Consider the following 5,816-nt stretch of genomic DNA (forward strand, 5'->3'; position numbering starts at 1 on the left):
TCTAGCATTTTAATTTCACTTAAATACTTTTCTTTTTTTAAAAATTATTTTCCCAATTGCATGTAAAAACAATTTTTAACATTCATTTAAAAAATTTTGAGTTTCAAATTTTCTCCCTCCTTCCCTTCCTCCCCTCTCCCCTGAAATGTTAAGCAATTTGATATAGGTTACACATTTGTGATCATGCAAAATATATTTCCATATTAGTCATGTTGTAAAAGAAAACACAGACCAGAAAAAAAATAAAGTGAAAAATAGTATGCTCTGATCCGCATTCAAACTCCACCAGTTCTTTCTGTGGAGGTGAATAGAATAAAATATCATTTTCAAGACTTTTGTTTCTTTTTTCTAGGAATCCTAGTTGACTTTGTGGCCAAGCCATGTTTTTCAACATACTTGTAGGTATTCTGGGATTATTCTCTTCTTCTGGGTTTCTGTCTTGGGGATCCCTGGCATCATGATATCTCTTTATTTGGGGAGTTTTTTTTTGTTTGTTAAGTCATCCTTCTAGCTTTACTTCCTCAATTTAAACTTTGTGTTAGAGTCAGGCTTTCTGAACTTCTGGAAGAAATATCAGGGCCTTGTAAGGTACTGGTCTATATTATCTGGGACCCTGAGTTCTCTGGGAACTGAGTGGTGTTTTCTTCAAGGATCACAAGGGCATTTCAAACTAGAGAGCTGAAAGTTATTAGCAGATCCTAATTTGTCTGATCTAGAGGATGATTTGGTTGCTGCCTTCCTGGATTTTCCAGGATCTAGATCTTATTTTGGGTCTAGGCAACACAACTGCAGACTTGTCCCTGGGTGGAGCTCTAGTAGAAAGTTGCTGTTGCCAGCCACTGTCAATTAGGTGGAAGGCTTTGCAGATTCAGAGTGACAGAGTTGGAGGCCTACCAAAAATATGGAATGCTTCATAAATTTGCATGTCATCTTTGTGCCAGGGCCATACTAATCTTGTCTGTATCTTTCCAATTTTAGTATATGTGCTGTCAAAGCAAGTATCTTCACACTTTTATTAAGGATACCAGCTTTTCATGTGCAGGCCATTTTCATAAAGATTTTATAAAGATAAGAAAGTAGGCATGGAGTCAGGAGTTATTGATGTCCTTTGGGTTGCCATTTTTGGTATTAGTGCTATCTGTGATTTTTTTTCTTTTGGAAAGAAATTCCACTCTTTTGGAATTTTCTCTTTTAGATATCTTCATTGCTAGGGATTCTTCCCTTTTCCCTTCTGTCTTGCCATATCATTAAAAAATTATAAATATAGCTAAAGTTGTCTCTGAAAGCCCTCATCACATACTTAACCATTGCTGCATCACTCACTCACTGCCCTGCAGGCGTATGGACAGTGCATTACAGCCCTACTCTGCTGCTATCCACCACTCCAGTGCTGAACCAGGAAACTACAGCACTCTGATTTTTTCTATAAGTGCTATCCATGGTGCTTACTACTGTCTCTTCTAAGAATCATGTTAATGTTCTTCATCTTTAACATTCTATGAATCTATAATATATCATGGAATACAGATTATAATGTCTAATTGTATCATGCTTGAGAACATAGATTCATGTGACCTTTTACAAAAGTTTTATTTTCAGAATTCACTAGGGCTTAGTGATGATTCTAGATCTTTTTTTGGGTCAATATTCACAAAGTTCCTCCATAAAATCCTACTCTGATGTCTCTTCATGATATGGAGGTGATTCTGAGCTCTTGAGGACTATGCTTTATTGTGTTTTGGTGACAGTATTGGTGACAGACAGAGCCAGCTTTCTGAAGACTACCTTAGCTGAGCAGGGAGAAGTTCATTACCAGTAGGTTTGCTTAGTAGGTGATAAATTCTTTGGCCATACCAATCCATGAAAAAACAAAAAAATTCCCATTTAAATCTTGAGAGCAATATTTCCCTACTGAAGTTAGCATTTTATCATTAGGCCAATTGTAAGAAATGCCATGTCGCTGAATTGATAGAGTTCATAAGCATCTAGATTTAATACTGAATAATATTCATTCACCAAACATCTACAATAAAAAAAATTTCATTGACCAATATTTATTAAGCATCTACTATGTGCCAGGTGATGTGGAGGGTGCTGGGGATATGGACACAAAAACACTAGATTCAATTCCCTCAAAGAGCTCATACTCTTTAGAAGATTGTAATGGCCATTTTGGGTGATACAGTGAAGAACAAAACCTTGTTCTTCCTATAAAGGATTTTCAATTTAGTGGGGAGGGGGAGATAACATATGCATAGAAATAAATATAGCACAATGCTGAATATGAGGGAGTACCATAAAATATGTATATTCCAAATACTATGGAAGAGATTCATTTTTAAATTGCAATAGCAGGCCTGGAAAAAAAATTATCTTCCTTTAGACTTACTATGACAGTAAAAAGAGGACTAGATCTGGAGGCAGGAGAACTGAGCATGAATATCTGTTCTTACATTTATTATCTGTGTGATCTTCATGGGCAAATCACTTAATGTCTCTGACTTTCAATTTTCTTATCTGTCAAATAGGGATAATTATAATTGAACCACATACCTCACAGATGGAAAATATTTTGTAAACCTTAAAGTGCTATAAGAATGTAAGTTATCATTATTGTATTTCCTAATTAAGAAATCGTGCAAGAACTGGAAAATCATGAAAATGAATTTTTCCTTACCAGTGCAAGCTTCCCATCTTAGCCTGTCTTGGAAATATTTTATGTTAACATGATTTAAAGTTGATTCAATTATTTGCCCCAATTTCATATTCATAAATAAAATTCAAAATTACAAAAACTTATTTTGCTAAAATTATAAGCATCTTGTAGGAGAGAAATATCAGAAACAATTAAGCTTGTAGTCAAATAAAACAACTTAAATGTCTGTTGTTAAATGTAGGAAATATTGATCTCCTAATTGATTATAGTAAAAATATCCCTGAATAACATTTTGATTTGGAGATAATTCACTTCTAATGAAATTCATTAGAATGGTTTGTAAAAAAAAAAATCAACACTTATTGAGCATGTACCTGCTATGTGCAAGACCCTGGGCTATGCACATCAATTTTTTGAGGTTGCATAATTTATCTCCAAACTCCTAACACATCAAAATAAATCTCTGCTTTATAAAGTAGCTTTAAATACATCAATTCTAAAAATGAAATGCTAAGAGTAGCTAGTATACAGGAAAAGATTGGAAATCAGAAGGCTACTACTGGCTGTCATTAACAATATGACTGTAGTCAAATTACTTCCTCTCTCTGGATTCTAATTTTCTCATCTATACAATTAATGGGATTGACTTGATTGATTCATTTAACACTCACCGAACATTTAAAAGTGCCTACTATGTGGACGGCACTATTCTAAGCTCTTAATATACAGAAGTGGAATAAATGACCACATATTCTCTTAAGAAATATTTAGTTTATTGACTGGCCATGGGGCATGCCAAGTGAATATGAAACAAGGAACAATCCAGATGAAGTTTTCTGGGAAAATTTGAGGGGAAAGGAAGTCACTTTTAGCTAGAAGCAGGATTAGGGAATACTTTGTAGATAAACAGGTTTTGAATGAATAGAAAAATTTCAACAGGTAGACAGGGAGGGAGTCCATTTCAGACAGAGGGGATACTTTATACAAATACATGGAAGTGAGAGAGGACAGAACAAAATCCAGAAACAGAGAGAAGTCATATCTGACTGGAATATAGAGTGCACGAAGGTGAGTGGAATGAAACATGTCTAGAAAGGCAGGTTTGAGCCAGATTATAGAGGCTTTAAAGCCAAGGGGTTTGTACTTTATATTAGTGGCAATAGGGAGTCACCAAGCATTTTTAAACAGGAGCAGACTTTGTTCAGCTCATGGATTAGGCATGTTAATGGGGTAAGTGTGAAGAATAAATTGTAAAAGTGGAAAGAATTGGGCTTGTCTCTTGAAAATAGAAAAACCAAACTTGAAAAATACTGCACTTACATGAATTCCTTTTGCCGTAACTTAAGAACAGGATCAGAATTAAACTTTGGAGACAAAATCTTAGTTTTGAATAAGGTGGAGGTTCAATGCTTCTTACTATTGATCATTCCTACAAAGATTAATGCAGGAAAACTTGTGCATAGTTGACCCCCAAACATGGTTGGTATAACTCCTTATCAAATCACTGCCTTATCTGATTCATTGTCCTAGACCACTAGGCTACAAGCTTAAATAAAATTGATTCATTGTATTCTAAAGATTTTTTTAAAAAATTAGTATTTGTATAAAACCACATTTTAAGTCAGTAGATCCCAAGTCAGAAATATTACTTGCTATTTCCATTAAAACTTTCTTTTGGGGAAAATACTCATTGTAAAGATTTTCAGTCTTCTGTAATTAGATTTTTAACATAACATTCGATAAACATCCTTTTTATTGTCAGATTATTGCCTCATTTTAATATGAAAGATTGGGGGTAATTTTTAAAAGGAAGATTGGAGAAGGGGGAGCCTGGAGGCAGGAGACTACGTTCAGAAGCTATTACAATAATCCTGATGAGAAGTGATGATAACCTAAACATCGATGCTGGCTGTTTGAGGGGAAAGACAGATATGGACAAAAGAGATTTGGGAGGTAGAATCATCAGGATTTGGCAAATGATTGTGAAGAAGAAGAAATAGTCAAAGATGACTTTAGGGTTATGGGTCTGGGTGCTGGTGACGCTTTCAATGGAAACAGAGTAGAGGAGGAGAAGGTTTTTTGTTTTTGCAAGGGGAAATTAGTTCAGTTTTTAAAGGTCCCTTCCAGCTAACTACACTCTTCAGAATCTATGGTTTACCTTTGAATTGTGAAGATACTATATCATGAGTGTGTCACACAAAATACATTTTTTTTTTTAAAAGGAAAGAGCAAGGCAGAATAGTGTAATACTAACCATGATGATGGCTTACATTTAGATAGCACTTTAAGGTTTACAGGCCCCCTTCTCTTACCACTCGCCCACTATCTCACTTAATCTTAAGGCCAACCTTATGAAATTCTAGAGATATTGTTATCTCCTTATTATAGATGAGGAAATCGAGGCTCAGAGAAGTAACTTAAACTCAGCTCTCTCCTGACTCCAAGTCCAGCATTCTTTAGACCGTACTACACTGCTCTTCGCTGGAAAGAACGCTAGACTAGGAGTTGAGACCAGTTGGAGTTCCAATCATGCCTTGCATTTTCCGTGTGACCTTGGACAAGTCTCTCCCAACCCCCCATGCCAACCTAGTGTAAATAATTTCTAAAGTGTCTTCCAGTTCCTACATTTTGTGCCCTGAGGTTCCTTACAACTCTGTCACGCTATGACTTCAGTTGATCCCAAGTAGGGAAGAAAATCGATTTGATTTAAATCAAAGTCGGGCCAGGGCGTGTAGGGTTGCAAGGCCTTTCCAACGGATCTAGGAATCAGTGCAGAGCTGTTTCGGGAGAGGGAGCTTGGGGGGCCAGGCCAGCCTCCAAGCTGTACCAAGCGATGGCTGGCATGGAGATGCAATAGGAGGGGAGCGCTCAGCCCCCCTCACTCACCCCTGGGCCCTTTACTGGCTTGCAGCTCTCGCTGTTGCGCACTGGGGGCTCGGCAGGGCTGATTTGCCTATCCCCGCCCCTACTCTAAGATGGTTGGTGAGAATGTCTAGCTTTGGGCAAGGATTGGCTGACGGTCTTGTCGCTCCGGTCCTGGAGCGGACGTTTCCCGCTGCGGCTGGGTTTGGGCTTCGGCTCTGCTCCAGTGGCTCCAGCGGCTCTCGCTAGGGCTCTGGCCGGGTTCGGGCCATCTCTGGCTGCAGGCGCTGCTGCCGCC

General features: G+C 37.6%; 1 non-coding gene across 1 annotated transcript; it reads right to left on the bottom strand.

Annotated features, from left to right (window-relative positions):
* Positions 1 to 895: 895 nt before the first annotated feature.
* Positions 896 to 998, bottom strand: LOC114047415. Its single transcript, XR_003569603.1, has one exon. It is a non-coding gene; the product is annotated as a U6 spliceosomal RNA (small nuclear RNA).
* Positions 999 to 5,816: the final 4,818 nt, after the last annotated feature.

The sequence above is a fragment of the Vombatus ursinus genome, unplaced genomic scaffold (assembly GCF_900497805.2).
Source record: "Vombatus ursinus unplaced genomic scaffold, bare-nosed wombat genome assembly UNPS02014786.1, whole genome shotgun sequence".
NCBI lineage: Eukaryota > Metazoa > Chordata > Mammalia > Diprotodontia > Vombatidae > Vombatus > Vombatus ursinus.